The sequence below is a fragment of the Triticum aestivum genome, chromosome 5A, assembly GCF_018294505.1.
Source record: "Triticum aestivum cultivar Chinese Spring chromosome 5A, IWGSC CS RefSeq v2.1, whole genome shotgun sequence".
Classification (NCBI taxonomy): Eukaryota; Viridiplantae; Streptophyta; class Magnoliopsida; order Poales; family Poaceae; genus Triticum; species Triticum aestivum.
Window position 1 is genome coordinate 129,011,444 of NC_057806.1, and position 20,766 is coordinate 129,032,209.

The window sequence follows — 20,766 nt, forward strand, 5'->3', positions numbered from 1 at the left end:
CGGTACCGTGCATTGCCCTTTCTCACATCGAGAGTTGGTGCAAACTTCGCCGGTGCATCCAAACCCCATGATATGATACGCTCCTTCACACATAAACCTCCTTATATCTTCCTCAAAACAGCCACCATACCTACCTATTATGGCATTTCCATAGCCATTCCGAGATATATTGCCATGCAACTTTCCACCATCCAGTTTATCATGACACATTCATCATTGTCATATTGCTTAGCATGATCATGTAGTTGACATAGTATTTGTGGCAAAGCCACCGTCCATAATTTTTTCATACTTGTCACTCTTGATTCTTTGCATATCCCGGTACACCGCCGGAGGCATCCATATAGAGTCATACTTTGTTCTAGTATCGAGTTGTAATCATTGAGTTGTAAATAAATAGAAGTGTGATGATCATCATTCAATAGAGCATTGTCCCATAAAAAAGAGAGAAAGGCCAAAGAAAAAAAAGAAGGCCCCAAAAAGTGGCAATGCTACTATTCCTTTTTCCACACTTGTGCTTCAAAGTAGCTCCATGTTTTTCATATAGAGAGTCTCTTGAGTTATCACTTCCATATACTAGTGGGAATTTTCATTATAGAACTTGGCTTGTATATTCCAACAATGGGCCTCCTTAAGTGCCCTAGGTCTTCGTGAGCAAGCAAGTTGGATGCACACCCACTTAGTTTCTTTTGTTGAGCTTTCATACATTCATAGCTCTAGTGCATCCATTGCATGGCAATCCCTACTCCTTGCATTAACATCAATCGATGGGCATCTCCATAGCCCATCGATTATCCTCGTTGATGTGAGACTTTCTCCTTTTTTGTCTTCTCCACATAACCCCCATCATTATTCTATTCCACCTATAGTGCTATATCCATGGCTCACGCTCATGTATTGCGTGAAAGTTTATGAGTTTGAAATTATTAAGGTATGAAACAATTGCTTAGCTTGTCATCGGGGTTGTGCATGATGAGAGCATTCTTGTGTGACGAAAATAGAGCATGACTAAACTATATGATTTTGTAGGGATGAACTTTCTTTGGCCATGTTACTTTAAGAAAACATAATTGCTTTGTTGGTTTGCTTGAAGTATTATTATTTTTATGTCAATATGAACTTTTGTCTTGAATCTTCCTAATCTGAATATTCATAGCACAATTAAGAAGATTTGCATTGAAATTATGCCAAGTAGCACTCCGCATCAAAAATTATCTTTTTATCATTTACTTACTCGAGGACGAGCAGGAATTAAGCTTGGGGATGCCTGATACTTCTCCAACGTATCTATAATTTTTGATTGCTCCATGCTATATTACCTACTGTTTTGGACTATATTGGGCTTTATTTTCCACTTTTATATTATTTTTGGGACTAACCTACTAACCGGAGGCCCAGCCCAGAATTGATGTTTTTTGCCTATTTCAGTGTTTCGAAGAAACGAAATATCAAACGGAGTCCAAATGGAATAAAACCTTCGGGAATGTGATTTTCTCACCGAACGTGATCCAAGAGACTTGGACCCTACGCCAAGGCATCAGAGAGGCGGTCACGAGGGTGGGGGGCGCCCCCCTAGAGCGCGCCCCCTTCCTCGTGGGCCTCTCGGAGCTCCACCGACGTACTTCTTCCTCCTATATATACCTACGTACCCCCAAACGATCAGAACAGGAGCCAAAAACCTAATTCCACCGCCGCAACTTTCTGTATCCACAAGATCCCATCTTGGGGCCTGTTGCGGAGCTCCGGCGAAAGAGGGCCGTCATCACGGAGGGCTTCTACATCATCATAGCCCCTCCGATGAAGTGTTAGTAGTTTACCTCAGACCTTTGGGTCCATAGTTAGTAGCTAGATGGCTTCTTCTCTCTTTTTGGATCTCAATACAAAGTTCTCCCACTCTCTCGTTGAGGTCTATTCGATGTAACCTTCTTTTTGTGGTGTGTTTGTTGAGATCGATGAATTGTGGGTTTATGATCAAGTCTATCTATGAATAATATTTGAATCTTCTCTGAATTCTTTTACGTATGATTGGTTATCTTTGCAAGTCTCTTCGAATTATCCGTTTGGTTTGGCCGACTAGATTGGTAGTTCTTGCCATGGGAGAAGTGCTTAGCTTTGGGTTCGATCTTGCGGTGTCCTTTCCCAGTGACAGAAGGGGCAGCAAGGCACGTATTGCATCGTTGCCATCGAGGATAACAAGATGGGGTTTATTTCATATTGCATGAATTTATCTCTCTACATCATTTCATCTTGCTTAAGGCGTTACTCTGTTTTTAACTGAATACTCTAGATGCATGCTGGATAGAGGTCGATGAGTGGAGTAATAGTAGTAGATGCAGAATCGTTTCGGTCTACTTGTCACGGACGTGATGCCTATATACATGATCATGCCTAGATATTCTCATAACTATGCTCAATTCTGTCAATTGCTCAACAGTAATTTGTTCACCCACCGTAGAATACTTATGCTCTTGAGAGAAGCCACTAGTGAAACCTATGGCCCCCGGGTCTATTCTCATCATATCAATCTCCATCACTTTAATCTTGCTTTGCTTTTTTTACTTTGCCTTTACTTTTCACTTTGCATCTTTATACCAAAAATATTATATCTATCAGATCTCACTCTCGTAAGTGACTGTGAAGGGATTGACAACCCCTAATCGCGTTGTTTGGGAGTAGCTATCGTTTTGTGCAGGTATGAGGGACTTGAGCGTGGCCTCCTACTGGATTGATACCTTGGTTCCAAAAAACTGAGGGAAATACTTACGCTACTCTGTTGCATCATCCCTTCCTCTTCGGGGAAATCCAACGCAAGCTCAAGAGGTAGCAAGAAGAATTTCTGGCGCCGTTGCCGGGGAGTCTACGCAAAAAGTCAACATACCAAGTACCCATCACAATCCCTATCTCTCGCATTACATTATTTTCCATTTGCCTCTCGTTTTCCTCTCCCCCACTTCACCCTTGCCGTTTTATTTGCCCCTCTCTCTATCCTCCCTCTCTATTTGCCTTCTTTTTGCCTGTCTGCTCTTGTTTGCTCGCGTGCTAGTTTGTTTTCTTGTCATCATGACTAGTCTCATATCTTTTCCTGTCTCCCGAGAATGAAGTTCTAAATTTTAAACAAAGGGAGGAAGAAAATCTAAAAGATGCTTGGTATAGAATTTGCAATGCTGAAAATAGATCTACCAGGAAGCAATCTACTTCAGTTCTTCTCCGCAATTTTTATGTAGATGTTAATCCTTGGTATAGATATATCCTCGATACCATTACCGTAGGGAACTTCTTGGGTAGCCATACTTTTGATTCTTATAATGCTATGTTAGATTTATTTGGCTCACCACCCCTTTTGGTTAATGGAACCATGTTAACTTTAGAGCATGTTATGCAAAAACTTGAAATTATTAAAAATAAAATTGCTACTATTGAATTAATTGAAAATCTAGATAAAAAGATCCACAATCAAATTACTCAATATGGATCTAAGGTAGGAATGACTTTGAAAAATATCAAGGAAAAGGAACCCATAGTCAATGAGAAGATAAACTCAGATTCTACTAGAATTGATAAACTTGAGGGTATCATTACAAACTTGGGAACCGCTTTTTCTTCCGTAAAAAACACTCCAAGTCCTCCTACTAAAATTTCCAAGCTTATGTATGTTCCTAAAAATAAGGGTGAATCATCTAGTAAGGAAACTGCGGATCTTAAATCTATAAGTATTCATTCCAATCTTTTTACTATCATTGAGGAACCAATTGCTACAAATGAATTTTTCGATCTTGTGCCTAAAAGTTTGATAATCACTAGAAGGAAAGAAACTCCTAAAGAGGGTAGATGCCTCATTGAAGAATTGCCTACCAAAGATGGCAATACCTAGATCTATCCTCGCTTTTATGCCTAGCTAGGGGCGTTAAACGATAGCGCTTGTTGGGAGGCAACCCAATTTTATTTTTATTCCTTGCTTTTTGCTCCTGTTTAGTAATAAATAAATTATTTTATCCTCTGTTTTGGTTGTGTTTTTTGTGTCTAATTAGTGTTTGTGCCAAGTAGAACCGTTGGGAAGACTTGGGGAAAGTCTTGTTGAACTTGCTGTAAAAACAGAAACTTTAGCGCTCACGAGAACTGCTGTAATTTTTATTTGGAGAGTGCTATTTAGTTAAATCTTTTTGAAGATGATTAATAGATAAATTCCTCACGTCCAGAAATTTATTTTAGAATTTTTGGGGTTCCATATATTGCGCTAGCTACAGATTACTACAGACTGTTCTGTTTTTGATAGATTCTGTTTTTCGTGTGTTGTTTGCTTATTTTGATGAATCTATGGTTAGTAAAATAGTTTATAATCCATAGAGAAGTTGGAATACAGTAGGTTTAACAACAATATAAATAAAGAATGAGTTCATTACAGTACCTTGAAGTGGTCTTTTGTTTTCTTTCGCTAACGAAGCTCACGAGTTTTCTACTTTAAGCTTTGTGTTGTGAAGTTTTCAAGTTTTCGGTGAATTCTTGTGATGGATTATGGAACAAGGAGTGGCAAGAGCCTAAGGTTGGGGATGCCCATGGCACCCCCAATATAATCCAAGGACACCAAAAAGTCAAAGCTTGGGGATGCCCCGGAAGGCATCCCCTCTTTCATCCACTTCCATCGGTAATTTACTTGGAGCTATATTTTTATTCACCAATATGATATGTGTTTTGCTTGGAGCATCTTGTATTATTTGTGTCTTTGTTTGTTAGTGTGCCACAATCATCTTTTCTGTACAGACCTTTTGAGAGAGCCATACATGAATTAGAATTTGATATAATACTCTATGTTCTTCACTTATATCTTTTTGAGCTATAATTTTTGCTCTATGTGCTTCACTTAGATTTTTTAGAGCACGGTGGTGGATTTGTTTTAAAGAAACTATTGATCTCTCATGCTTCACTTAAATTATTTTGAGAGTCTTAATAGCATGGTATTTGCTTAATAATAACATGCTTGGTATTCAAGATTTGTGAAACTTTCTTTTGAGTGTGTTGAATACTAAGAAAAGTCGGATGCTTCATAATTGTTTTGAGATATGGAGGTAGTAATATTAAAGTCATGCTAGTAGAGTAATTGTGAATTTGAGAAGTGCTTGAGTTAAAGTTTGCAAGTCCCGTAGCATGCGCGTATGGTAAACGTTATGCAACAAATTTGAAACATGAGGTGTTATTTGATTGTCCTCCTTATGAGTGGAGGTCGGGGACGAGCGATGGTCTTTTCCTACCAATCTATCCCCCAAGGAGCATGCACGTAATACTTTGGTTTTTGATGGCTTGTAGATTTTTGCAATAAGTATATGAGTTCTTTATGACTAATGTTGAGTCCATGGATTATACGCACTCTCACCCTTCCATCATTGCTAGCCCCTACGGTACTGTGCATTGCCCTTTCTCACATCGAGAGTTGGAGCAAACTTCGCCGGTGCATCCAAACCCCATGATATGATACGCTCTTTCACACATAAACCTCCTTATATCTTCCTCAAAACAGCCACCATACCTACCTATTATGGCATTTCCATAGCCATTCCGAGATATATTGCCATGCAACTTTCCACCATCTAGTTTATCATGACACATTCATCATTGTCATATTGCTTAGCATGATCATGTAGTTGACATAGTATTTGTGGCAAAGCCACCGTCCATAATTTTTTCATACTTGTCACTCTTGATTCATTGCATATCCCGGTACACCGCCGGAGGCATCCATATGGAGTCATACTTTGTTCTAGTATCGAGTTGTAATCATTGAGTTGTAAATAAATAGAAGTGTGATGATCATCATTCAATAGAGCATTGTCCCATAAAAAAGAGAGAAAGGCCAAAGCAAAAAAAGAAGGCCCAAAAAAAGGGGCAATGCTACTATTCCTTTTTCCACACTTGTGCTTCAAAGTAGCACCATGTTTTTCATATAGAGAGTCTCTTGAGTTATCACTTCCATATACTAGTGGGAATTTTAATTATAGAACTTGGCTTGTATATTCCAACAATGGGCCTCCTCAAGTGCCCTAGGTCTTCATGAGCAAGCAAGTTGGATGCACACCCACTTAGTTTCTTTTGTTGAGCTTTCATACATTTATAGTTCTAGTGCATCCGTTGCATGGCAATCCCTACTCCTTGCATTAGCATCAATCGATGGGCATCTCCATGGCCCATTGATTATCCTCGTTGATGTGAGACTTTCTCCTCTTTTGTCTTCTCCACATAACCCCCATCATTATTCTATTCCACCTATAGTGCTATATCCATGGCTCACGCTCATGTATTGCGTGAAAGTTTATGAGTTTGAAATTATTAAGGTATGAAACAATTGCTTGGCTTAAAATCGGGGTTGTGCATGATGAGAGCATTCTTGTGTGACGAAAATGGAGTATGACTAAACTATATGATTTTGTAGGGATGAACTTTCTTTGGCCATGTTACTTTAAGAAAACATAATTGCTTTGTTGGTTTGCTTGAAGTATTATTATTTTTATGTCAATATGAACTTTTTTATTGAATCTTCCTAATCTGAATATTCATACCACAATTAAGAAGATTTGCATTGAAATTATGCCAAGTAGCACTCTGCATCAAAATTCTCTTTTTATCATTTACCTACTCGAGGACGAGCAGGAATTAAGCTTGGGGATGCATGATACGACTCCAACGTATCTGTAATTTTTGATTGCTCCATGCTATATTATCTACTGTTTTGGACTATATTGGGCTTTATTTTCCACTTTTATATTATTTTTGGGACTAACCTATTAACCGGAGGCCCAGCCCAGAATTGCTGTTTTTCCCTATTTCAGTGTTTCGAAGAAACGGAATATCAAACGGAGTCCAAACGGAATAAAACCTTCGGGAACGTGATTTTCTCATCGAACGTGATCCAAGAGACTTGGACCCTATGCCAAGGCATCAAAGAGGCGGTCACGAGGGTGGGGGGCGCGCCCCCCCTTCCTCGTGGGCCTCTCGGAGCTCCACCGACATACTTCTTCCTCCTATATATACCTACGTACCCCCAAACGATCAGAACAGGAGCCAAAAACCTAATTCCACCACCACAACTTTCTGTATCCACGAGATCCCATCTTGGGGCCTGTTTCGGAGCTCCGCCGGAAGAGGGCCGTCATCACGGAGGGCTTCTACATCATCATAGCCCCTCCGATGAAGTGTGAGTAGATTACCTCAGACCTTCGGGTCCATAGTTAGTAGCTAGATGGCTTCGTCTCTCTTTTTGGATCTCAATACAAAGTTCTCCCCCTCTCTCGTGGAGATCTATTCGGTGTAACCTTCTTTTTGTGGTGTGTTTGTTGAGACCGATGAATTGTGGGTTTATGATCAAGTCTATCTATGAATAATATTTGAATCTTCTCTGAATTCTTTTATGTATGATTGGTTATCTTTGCCAGTCTCTTCGAGTTATCCGTTTGGTTTGGCCGACTAGATTGGTAGTTCTTGCCATGGGAGAAGTGCTTAGCTTTGGGTTCGATCTTGCGGTGTCCTTTCCCAGTGACAGAAGGGGAAGCAAGGCACGTATTGCATCATTGCCATCGAGGATAACAAGATGGGGTTTATTTCATATTGCATGAATTTATCTCTCTACATCATGTCATCTTGCTTAAGGCGTTACTCTGTTTTTAACTTAATACTCTAGATGCATGCTGGATAGCGGTCGATGAGTGGAGTAATAGTAGTAGATGCAGAATTGTTTCGGTCTACTTGTCACGGACGTGATACCTATATACATGATCATGCCTAGATATTCTCATAACTATGCTCAATTCTGTCAATTGCTCAACAGTAATTTGTTCACCCACCGTAGAATACTTATGCTCTTGAGAGAAGCCACTAGTGAAACCTATGGCCCCCGGGTCTATTCTCATCATATCAATCTCCATCACTTTAATCTTGCCTTGCTTTTTACTTTCCTTTACTTTTCACTTTGCATCTTTATACCAAAAATACCAAAAATATTACATCTATCAGATCTCACTCTCGTAAGTGATCGTGAAGGGATTGACAACCCCTAATCGCGTTGGTTGCGAGTAGCTATTGTTTTGTGCAGGTACGAGGGACTTGAGCGTGGCCTCCTACTGGATTGATACCTTGGTTCTCAAAAACTTAGGGAAATACTTACACTACTCTGCTGCATCATCCCTTCCTCTTCGGGGAAATCCAACGCAAGATCAAGAGGTAGCACGGAGCCAAAACCCTAATTCCACCGCCATAACTTTCTGTACCCATGAGATCCCATCTTGGGGCCTTTTCCGGAGCTCTGCCAGAGGGGGCATCGATCATGGAGGGCTTCTAAATCAACACCATAGCCTCTCGGATGAAGTGTGAGTAGTTTACTTCAGACCTTCGGGTCCATAGTTATTAGCTAGATGGCTTCTTCTCTCTTTTTGGATCTCAATACAAAGTTCTCCCCCTCTCTTGTGGAGATCTATTCGATGTAATCTTCTTTCGCGGTGTGTTTGTTGAGACTGATGAATTGTGGGTTTATGATCAAGTTTATCTATGAACAATATTTGAATCTTCTTTTGCAAGTCTCTTCGAATTATCAGTTTGGTTTTGCCTACTAGATTGATCTTTATTGCAATGGGAGAAGTGCTTAGCTTTGAGTTCAATCTTGTAGTGTCCTTTCCCAGTGACAGTAGGAGCAGCAAGGCACATATTGTATTGTTTCCATCGAGGATAACAAGATGGGGTTTATATCATATTGCATGAGTTTATCCCTCTACATCATGTCATCTTGCTTAAAGCGTTACTCTGTTATTTTGAACTTAATACTCTAGATGCATGCTGGATAGCGGTCGATGTGTGGAGTAATAGTAGTTGATGCAAGCAGGAGTCGGTCTACTTGTCTCGGATGTGGTGCCTATATACATGATCATACCTAGATATTCTCATAACTATGCTCAATTCTGTCAATTGCTCTACAGTAATTTGTTTACCCACCGTAATACTTATGCTCTCGAGAGAAGCCACTAGTGTAACTAATGGCCCCGGGTCTATTATCCATCATATTAATCTTCCTTCAACAAGCTATTTCCTTTTCTATTTATTTTGCTTTCTTTACTTTGCATCTTTATCATAAAAATACCAAAAATATTATCTTATCATATCTATCAGATATCACTTTTGTAAGTGACCGTGAAGGGATTGACAACCCCTTTATTGGGTTGGTTGCAAGGATTTTATTTGTTTGTGTAGGTGCGAGGGACTCGTGCATGGACTCCTACTGGATTGATACCTTGGTTCTCAAAAACTGAGGGAAATACTTACGCTACTTTGCTGCATCACCCTTTCCTCTTCAAGGGAAAACCAACGCAGTGCTCAAGAGGTAGCAATCGTCATCATCAACCTTCCTCCATCACCAATTTCATGATGCTCACCGCCGTGCGTGAGTAATTCCATCATAGACTTGCTGGACGGTGATGGGTTGGATGAGATTTATCATGTAATTAAGTTAGTTTTGTTTGGGTTTGATCCCTAGTATCCACTATGTTCTGAGATTGATGTTGCTATGACTTTGCTATGCTTAATGCTTGTCACTAGGGCCCCAGTGCCATGATTTCAGATCTGAACCTATTATGTTTTCATGAATATATGTTAGTTCTTGATCCTATCTTGCAAGTCTATGGTCATCTATTATGTGTTATGATCCGTTAACCCCGAAGTGACAATAATCGGGATACTTACGGGTGATGACCGTAGTTTGAGGAGTTCATGTATTCACTAAGTGTTAATGCTTTGGTCTGGTATTCTATTAAAAGGAGGCCTTAATATCCCATAGTTTCCAATAGGACCCCGCTGCCACGGGAGGGTAGGACAAAAGACGTCATGCAAGTTCTTTTCCATAAGCACGAATGACTTTATTCGGAATACATGCCTACATTACATTGATGAACTGGAGCTAGTTCTGTGTCACCCTATGTTATAACTATTGCATGAGGAATCACATCCGACATAATTATCCATCACCGATCCATTGCCTACGAGATTTTCATATATTGTTCTTCGCTTATTTACTTTTCCATCGCTATTGTTACAATCACTATAAAACCATAACTACTACTGTTACTTTTGCCACCATTACCACTACTATCATATTACTTTGCTACTAAATACTTTGCTACAGATATTAAGTTTCCTGGTGTGGTTGAATTGACAACTCAGCTGCTAATACTTGAGAATATTCTTTGGCTCCCCTTGTGTCGAATGAATAAATTTAGGTTGAATACTCTACCCTCGAAAACTGTTGCGATCCCCTATACTTGTGGGTTATCAAGACACACTCTCCCCTCTCATTACTATGCATGTCCTAGATAGATCTTGCGTGATCGCAGGAAAACAATTGAAATACTGCGTTCCCGAAAAGTGGCATCTGAGCCAGGTCTATGCGTAGATGTTATATGCACGAGTAGAACACAAAGAGTTGTGGGCGATAATAGTCATACTGCTTACCAACATGTCATACTTTGATTCGGCGGTATTGTTGGATGAAGCGGCCCAGACCAACATTACATGACCGTGTTCATGAGACTGGTTCTACCGACGTGCTTCGCACACAGGTGGCTAGCGGGTGTCTGTTTCTCCAACTTTAGTTGAATCGAGTGTGACTACGCACAGTCCTTGTTGAAGGTTAAGACAGCACACTTGACAAAAAATCGTTGTGGTTTTTGATGCGTAGGTAAGAACAGTTCTTGCTAAGCCCGTAGCAGCCACGTAAAACTTGCAACAACAAAGTAGAGGACGTCTAACTTGTTTTTGCAGGGCATGTTGTGATGTGATATGGTCAAGACGTGATTATATAAATTGTTGTATGAGATGATCATGTTTTGTAACAAAGTTATCGGCAACTGGCAGGAGCCATATGGTTGTCGCTTTATTGTATGAAATGCAATCACCATGTAATTGCTTTACTTTATCACTAAGCCGTAGCAATAGTCGTGGAAGCAATAGTTGGCGAGACGTCAATGATGCTACGATGGAGATCAAGGTGTCAAGCCGGCGACGATGGTGATCATGACAGTGCTTTGGAGATGGAGATCAAAGGCACAAGATGATGATGGCCATATCATATCACTTATATTGATTGCATGTGATATTATCTTTTATGCATCTTATTTTTCTTAGTACGATGGTAGCATTATAAGATGATCTCTCACTAAATTTCAAGGTAAAAGTGTTCTCCCTGAGTATGCACCGTAGCTACAGTTCGTCATGCCGAGACACCACGTGATGATCGGGTGTGATAAGCTCTACGTTCAGATACAACGGGTGCAAGCCAGTTTTGCACAAGAAGAATACTCAGGTTAAACTTGATGAGCCTAGCATATGCAGATATGGCCTCGGAACACTAAGACCGAAAGGTCGAGCGTGAATCATATAGTAGATATGAACAACATAGTAATGTTCACCATTGAAAACTTCTCCATCTCACGTGATGATCGGACATGGTTTAGTTGATATGGATCACGTGATCCTTTAGATGACTAGAGGGATGTCTATCTAAGTGGGAGTTCTTAAGTAATATGATTAATTGAACTTTAATTTATCATGAACTTAGTACCTGATAGTATTTTGCATGTCTATGTTGTTGTAGATAAATGGCCCGTGCTACTGTTCTTTTGAATTTTAATGCGTTCCTAGAGAAAGCTAAGTTGAAATATGATGGTAGCAACTACATGGACTGGGTCCGTAACTTGAGGATTATCCTCATTGCTGCACAAAAGAATTACGTCCTGGAAGCACCGCTAGGTGCAAAGCTCACTGCAGGAGCAACACCAGATTTTATGAACATCTGGCAGACAAAGCTGATGACTACTCGATAGTTCAGTGTGCCATGCTTTACATCTTAGAATCGGGACTTCAACGATGTTTTGAACGTCATGGAGCATACAGATGTTCCAAGAGTTGAAGTTAATATTTCAAGCAAATGCCCGAATTGAGAGATATGAAGTCTCCAATAAGTTTTATAGCTACAAGATGGAGGAGAATAGTTCTGTTAGTGAACATATACTCAGAATGTATGGGTACCACAACCACTTGACTCAGCTGGGAGTTAATCTTCCTGATGATAGTGTCATTGACAGAGTTCTTCAATCATTGCCACCAAGCTACAAAAGCTTCGTGATGAACTATAATATGCAAGGGATGGATAAGACAATTCCCGAGCTCTTCGCATTGCTAAAAGCCGCGGAGGTAGAAATTAAGAAGGAGCATCAAGTGTTGATGGTTAACAAGACCACTAGTTTCAAGAAAAAAGGCAAAGGGAAGAAGGGGAACTTCAAGAAGAACATCAAGCAAGTTGCCGCTCAAGTGAAGAAGCCCAAGTCTAGACCTAAACCTGAGACTGCGTGCTTCTACTACAAAGGGACTGGTCACTGGAAGCGGAACTGCCCCAAGTATTTGGCAGATAAGAAAGATGGCAAAGTGAAAGGTATATTTGATATACATATTATTGATGTCTACCTTACTAATGCTCGCAGGAGCACCTGGGTATTTGATATTGGTTCTGTTGCTCATATTTGCAATTCTAAACAGGGGTTATGGATTAAGCGAAGATTTGCTAAGGACGAGGTGACGATGCGCATGGGAAATGGTTCCAAAGTTGATGTGATCGCGGTCGGTGCTACCTCTTGAGCACTTCGTTGGTTTTCCCTTGAAGAGGAAAGGGTGATGCAGTAAAGTAGCGTAAGTATTTCCCTCAGTTTTTGAGAACCAAGGTATCAATCTAGTAGGAGATCATGCTCAAATCCCACGCACCTACACAAACAAATAAGAACCTCGCAACCAACGCGAAAAAGGGGTTGTCAATCCCTTCACGGTCACTTGCGAGAGTGAGATCTGATAGATATGATAAGATAATATTTTTGGTATTTTTATGATAAAGAGAAATAAAATATGGAAAGTAAAATAAAAGGCAATAGAAATAACTAAGTATTGGAAGATTAATATGATGGAAGATAGACCCGGAGGCCATAGGTTTCACTAGTGGCTTCTCTCAAGAGCATAAGTATTATGGTGGGTGAACAAATTACTGTCGAGCAATTGATAGAAAAGTGCATAATTATGATAATATCTAAGCATGATCATGTATATAGGCATCACGTCCGTGACAAGTAGACCGAAACGATTCTGCATCTACTACTATTACTCCACACATCGACCGCTATCCAGAATGCATCTAGAGTATTAAGTTCATAAGAACAGAGTAACACATTAGGCAAGATGACATTATGTAGAGGGATAAACTCAAGCAATATGATATAAACCCCATGTTTTTATCGTTGATGGCAACAATACAATACGTATCGGTTCCCTTTCTGTCACTGGGATCGAACATCGCAAGATTGAACCCAAAGCTAAGCACTTCTCCCATTGCAAGAAAGATCAATCTAGTAGTCCAAACCAAACTGATAATTTGAAGAGACTTGCAAAGATAAACCAATCATACATAAAAAAATTTAGAGGAGAATCAAATATTGTTCATAGGTAATCTGGATCATAAACCCACAATTCATCGGATCTCGACAAACACACCGCAAAAGATGATTACATCGAATAAATCTCCAAGAAAATCGAGGAGAACTTTGTATTGAGATCTAAAGAGAGAGAAGAATCCATCTAGCTAATAACTATGGACCCGAAGGTCTGAAATAAACTACTCACACATCACCGGAGAGGCCATGGTGTTGATGTAGAGGCCCTCCGTGATCAATGGCCCCTCCGGTGGAGCTCCGGAAAAGGCCCCGAGATGGGATCTCTCAATTACGGAAGGTTGCGGCGATGGAATTAGGTTTTCATGGTGCTCCTGGATGTTTGGGGGTACGTGAATATATATAGGAGGAAGAAGTACGTCGGTGGAGCAACGGAGGGCCCACGAGGGTGGAGGGCGCGCCCAGGGGGGTAGGCGCGCCCCTGCCTCGTGCCTTCCTCCCTTGTTTCTTGATGGCCACTCCAAGTCTCCTGGATCACGTTTGTTGAGAAAATCACGTTCTCGAAGGTTTCATTCAATTTGGACTCTGTTTGATATTCCTTTTCTTCGAAACCCTAAAATAGGCAAGAAAACAACAATTTGGGTTGGGCCTCCGGTTAGTAGGTTAGTCCCAAAAATTATATAAAAGTGTAAAATAAAGCCCATTAACATCCAAAATAGATAATATAATAGCATGGAGCAATCAAAAATTATAGATACATTGGAGACGTATCAGCATCCCCAAGCTTAATTCTTGGTGGTCCTCGAGTAGGTAAATGATAAAAAAGAATAATTTTTGATGTGGAATGCTTTCTAACATGTTTCTCAATGTAATTTTTCTTTATTGTGGCATGAATTTTCAGATCCATAAGATTCAAGATAAAATTTTAATATTGACATAAAAATAATAATACTTCAAGCATACTAACTAAGCAATTATGTCTTCTCAAAATAACATGGCCAAAGAAAGTTATCCCTACAAAATCATATAGTCTGGCTATGCTCCATCTTCACCACACAAAATATTTAAATCATGCACAACCCCGTTGACAAGCCAGGCAATTGTTTCATACATCTGGTGTTCTCAAACTTTTTCAATCTTCATGCAATACATGAGCGTGAGCCATGGATATAGCACTATGGTGGAATAGAATGGTGGTTGTGGAGAAGACAAAAAAGGGAGAAGATAGTCTCACATCAACTAGGCGTATCAATGGTCTATGGAGATGCCCATTAATAGATATCAATGTGAGTGAGTAGGGATTGCCATGCAACGGATGCACTAGAGCTATAAGTGTATGAAAGCTCAACAAAATAAACTAAGTGGGTGTGCATCCAACTTGCTTGCTCACGAAGACCTAGGGCAATTTGAGGAAGCCCATCATTGGAATATACAAGCCAAGTTCTATAATGAAATATTACCACTAGTATATGAAAGTGATATCATAGGAGACTCTCTATCATGAAGATCATGGTGCTACTTTGAAGCACAAGTGTGGAAAAAGGATAGTAGCATTGTCCCTTCTCTATTTTTCTCTCATTTTTTGGGCCTTCTTTTTTTATGGCCTTTCTCTTTTTTTCTTCTTTTTTTCGTCCGGAGTCTCATCCCGACTTGTGGGGGGATCATCGTCTCCATCATCCTTTCCTCACTGGGACAATGCTCTAATAATGATGATCATCACACTTTATTTACTTACAACTCAAGAATCACAACTCGATACTTAGAACAAGATATGACTCTATGCGAATGCCTCCGGCAGTGTACCGGGATGTGCAATGATGCATGAGTGACATGTATGAAGAATTATGAACGGTGGCTTTGCCACAAATACGATGTCAACCACATGATCATGCAAGCAATATGACAATGATGAAGCGTGTCATAATAACGGAACAATGGAAAGTTGCATGGCAATATATCTCGTAATGGCTATGGAAATGCCATAATAGGTAGGTATGGTGGTTGTTTTGAGGAAGGTATATGCTGGGTTTATGATACCGGCGAAAAGTGCACGGTATTAGAGAGGCTAGCAATGGTGGAAGGGTGAGAGTGCGTATAATCCATGGACTCAACATTAGTCATAAATAACTCACATACTTATTGCAAAAATCTACAAGTTATCAAAGCAAAGTATTAAGCCCATGCTCCTAGGGGGATAGATTGGTAGGAAAAGACCATCGCTCATCCCCGACCGCCACTCATAAGGAAGACAATCAATAAATAAATCATGCTCCGACTTTGTCACATAATGGTTCACCATACGTGCATGCTACGGGAATCACAAACTTCAACACAAGTATTTCTCAAATTCACAACTACTCAACTAGCATGACTCTAATATCACCATCTCCATATCTCAAAACAATTATCAAGTATCAAACTTCTCATAGTATTCAATGCACTTGTATGAAAGTTTTTATTATTGGAATGTTGTTCTAAAGGACTCTCAAAATAATATAAGTGAAGCATTAGAGAACAATAGTTTCTATAAAATAAAACCACTGCCGTGCTCTAAAAGATATGAGTGAAGCACTAGAGCAAAAACTATATAGCTCAAAAGATACAAGTGAAGCACATAGAGTATTCTAATAAATTCCCAATCATGTGAGTTTATCTCAAAAGGTGTGTACAGCAAGGATGATTATGGTAAACTAAAGAGCAAAGACTCAAATCATACAAGACGCTCCAAGCAAAACACATATCATGTGGTGAATAAAAATATAGCTCCAAGTAAAGTTACCGATAGACGAAGACGAAAGAGGGGATGCCTTCCGGGGCATCCCCAAGCTTAGGCTTTTTGGTGTCCTTGAATTTTACCTTGGGGTGCCATGGGCATCCCCAATCTTAGGCTCTTGCCACACCTTGTTCCATAATCCATCAAATCTTTACCCAAAACTTGAAAACTTCACAACACAAAACTCAAAATAGAATCTCGTGAGCTCCGTTAGCGAAAGAAAACAAAACACCACTTCAAGGTACTGTAATGAACTCATTATTTATTTATATTGGTGTTAAACCTACTGTATTACAACTTCTATATGGTTTATAAACTCTTTTACTAGCCATAGATTCATCAAAATAAGCAATCAACACAAGAAAAACAGAATCTGTCAAAAACAGAACAGTCTGTAGTAATCTGTAGCTAACGCAAGTTCTGGAACCCAAAAAATTCTAAAATAAATTTCTGGACGTGAGGAATTTATCTATTAATCATTTTCAAAAATAATTAAATAAATATCACCTTCCATATAAAAATGGCAGCAATTCTCGTGAGCGCTAAAGTTTCTGTTTTTTTACAACAAGATCAAAAAGACTTTCCCCAAGTCTTCCCAACGGTTCTACTTGGCACAAACACTAATTAAACACAAAAAACACAACCAAAACAGAGGATATATAAATTATTTATTACTAAGCAGGAGCAAAAAGCAAGGAATAAAATAAAATTGGGTTGCCTCCCAACAAGCGCTATCGTTTAACGCCCCTAGCTAGGCATAAAAGCGAAGATAGATCTAGGTATTGCCATCTTTGGTAGGCAATCCATAAGTGGCTCTCGTAATAGATTCATATGGTAATTTAATTTTATTTCTAGGGAAGTGTTCCATGCCTTTCCTTCATGTAAATTGGAATTTAATGTTCCCTTGCTTCGTATCAATAATTGCACCAATCGTTCTAAGGAAAGGTCTACCAAGAATAATAGGACATGAAGGATTGCAATCAATGTCAAGAACAATGAAATCTACGGGCACATAGTTCCTATTTGCAACAATAAGAGCATCATTAATTATTCCCATAGGTTTCTTAATAGTGGAATCCACAAGGTGCAAGTTTAAAGAACAATCATCAAAATCACGGAATCCTAGCAAATCACATAAAGTTTTCGAAGTCGTGGAAACACTAGCAGCAAAATCACACAAAGCATAACACTCATGATCTTTAATTTTAAATTTAATTGTAGGTTCCCACTCATCATAAAGTTTTCTAGGGATAGAAACTTCCAACTCAAGTTTTTCTTCATAAGATTGCATCAAAGCATCAACGATATGTTTAGTAAAAGCTTTATTTTGACTATAAGCATGAGGAGAATTTAGCATGGATTGCAACAAGGAAATACAATCTATCAAAGAGCAATTATCATAATTAAATTCCTTCAAATCCAAAATAGTGGCTTCATTGATAGTTAACATTTTAATCTCTTCGATCCCACTTTTAACAATTTTAGCATCAAGATCTAAAGACTCCGAATTTTTGGAACGCCTTCTAGGTAAAGGTGGCTCATCTTCAGCCCCATCACTATCAAGATTCATATTGCAAAACAAAGATTTAATAGGGGACACATCAATCAATTTTAGATCTTCATCCTTATTTTCATGAAAATTTTCCATCTTAGCAGCCATCTCATTAACTAAGGTGGCTTGCTTATCCGAGATTTCAGCAATTAATTTTTCGAGATGAGCAATCTGAGATTTCAAACCATAAAATTCTTTAGACATATCATCTAGCTCTTTATTCATATAACCCAAAAAACTTTTTTGTTCCTTAAGCTCGTTCCTAAAGAAATTATTATGCTCAAATTGTAAAGTCATAAAACTCCTGACGTTGCTTTCGATCTCTTCTAACCTTTTAAGGTGAAGATCACAAAATCTAGGTAGAGTCATCGTGACAATCAAGCAATCCAACACACAAGCAAACAAGAAATAGGCAAAAAGGCAAATAGAAAAAGAGAAGGGGAACGGAGAAAGAGAGGGAGAGAGGAAAAGAGGGCGAATAAAACAGCAAGGGTGAAGTGGGGGAGACGAAAATGAGAGGCAAATGGCAAATAATGTAATGCGAGGGATAAGAGTTTGTGATGGGTACTTGGTATGTCTTGACTTGGCGTAGATCTCCCCGGTAAAGGCGCCAGAAATCCTTCTTGCTACCTCTTGAGCACTGCGTTGGTTTTCCCTTGAAGAGGAAAGGGTGATGCAGTAAAGTAGCGTAAGTATTTCCCTCAGTTTTTGAGAACCAAGGTATCAATCCAGTAGGAGATCACGCTCAAATCCCACGCACCTAAACAAACAAATAAGAACCTCGCAACCAACGCGAAAAAGGGGTTGTCAATCCCTTCACAGTCACTTACGAGAGTGAGATCTGATAGATATGTAAGATAATATTTTTGGTATTTTTATGATAAAGAGAAATAAAAGATGCAAAGTAAAATAAAAGGCAATAGAAATAACTAAGTATTGGAAGATTAATATGATGGAAGATAGACCCGGGGGCCATAGGTTTCACTAGTGGCTTCTCTCAAGAGCATAAGTATTATGGTGGGTAAACGAATTACTGTCGGGCAATTGATAGAATTGAGCATAATTATGAGAATATCTAGGTATGATCATGTATATAGGTGTCGGTGTCAAAACCGGCGGATCTCGGGTAGGGGGTCCCGAACTGTGTGTCTAGGGCGGATGGTAATAGTAGGTAGGGAACACGATGTTTTACCCAGGTTCGGGCCCTCTTGATGGAGGTAAAACCCTACGTCCTGCTTGATTTATTCTTGATGATATGAGTATTACAAGAGTTGATCTACCACGAGATCGGAGAGGCTAAACCCTAGAAGCTATCCTATGGTATGATTGTTGTTGTCCTACGGACTAAACCCTCTGGTTTATATAGACACCAGAGGGGGCTAGGGTTACACAGAGTCGGTTACAATGGGAGGAGATCTACATATCCGTATTGCCAAGCTTGCCTTCCACACCAAGGAAAGTCCCATCCGGACATGAGACGAAGTCTTCAATCTTGTATCTTCATAGTCCAACAGTCTGGCCAAAGGTTATAGTCCGGCTGTCCGGACACCCCCTAATCCAGGACTCCCTCATTAGCCCGCGAACCAAGCTTCAATGATGATGAGTCCGGCGCGCAGATTGTCTTCGGCATTGCAAGGCGGGTTCTTCTCCAAATTCCGAATACCTGTTAAATAGTGTCCGGCTTCTTGTAACTGCTGCGCTCCTTGGCTTCCACGCCCAATAATGGCCACCTTCCACGTGTCAAGTGAATGTGAATAGCCAGGGTGTTTTTACACTTACCCCCTAGCTATGCAAATGAGCTGCCTATTAAAGAGACGAGGATTCAGATCCAAACCACACCCTCCTCCCTTAGCGAGCATTCATCGGAGCGCACCCGGAAGCAATCCATTCCATCATGGCCGGTCGACGCAGCTCCTCCTCTCGTTCCTCCAGCACCAAGCCCGGAGATTGGGAGAGGTGTTCCGTCCCGCACAGCCAACTAGTGAATCTTCAGACCCAGGGATTTCTCCCCCAGCGTATATGGTCCCGGTTCGAGCCGGGCTCGCCACCTACAATGGCGGAGAGCAAGCGGAGAGCTTTCCCAAACCCTCCAAAGGAGAGCGGGTATGCCTTGTCCCTTATTTGATAAGAGGACTCTGATTTCCAATTCATCCGGGGGCTCCTGGAGTTCTACGGCCTCCAGTTGCACTGCCTTACCCCTGCATCCATACTACATATCGCGGGCTATGTAGCCCTCTGCGAGTTGTTTTTGGGTCGCGAGGCTCATTTCGCACTATGGAAGAAGCTGTTCTGCCTTGTGCCCCGTTCTCAGAGGGGGTCAATATATCAAGTGGGCGGAGCCGAAGTATGGCGCATCGCCGGGACCAGATATCTATCTGGAACCCCGAAGAAGGCGTCCGAAGACTGGCCTTCAGAGTGGTTTTATATAGAAGACGTCCCCCTTCCGGATCCTATTCGGATCGGCCTTCCTGAGTTCGACAATGCTCCTTTGAAGAAGCGCCTGAGCTGGCTTCCACGGAGCCCCCAGGAGGAAGATGACAGCGACGTTCTTTACCTGATGAGCCGAATAAAGTTATTGGCTCAATCAGGACTAACCATGATCGAAGTCATGGCGATATGCGTTATGCGGGGGGTGAAACCGCTTCAATATCGAGGCCACCCCATGTGGGATTTCAACAAGGAGGATGACGCCACCCGCTGCAGCCACAAGGGGCCGGACTCGACCGCTGCTCTAGCAAAAATCTTGTCCGATTTGTACAAGGGAGAAGAGGAGGAATTCCTCCGTGTCAATCCACAGGGCGGATTTTCTATGTACAATCCTCCGAGCTGGGTAAGTCGACACTTTTCATGCCCATCCGTTCCATATTCCCACAATTAAGTATCTTACCTTGCGATTCCAACGCAGGAGCTGCGTAAGGCTGTAAGGGACATCAACAGCCCGCCTCCACAACCAGAGGATCCGGAGCAGTCCCTCGACCCGACCT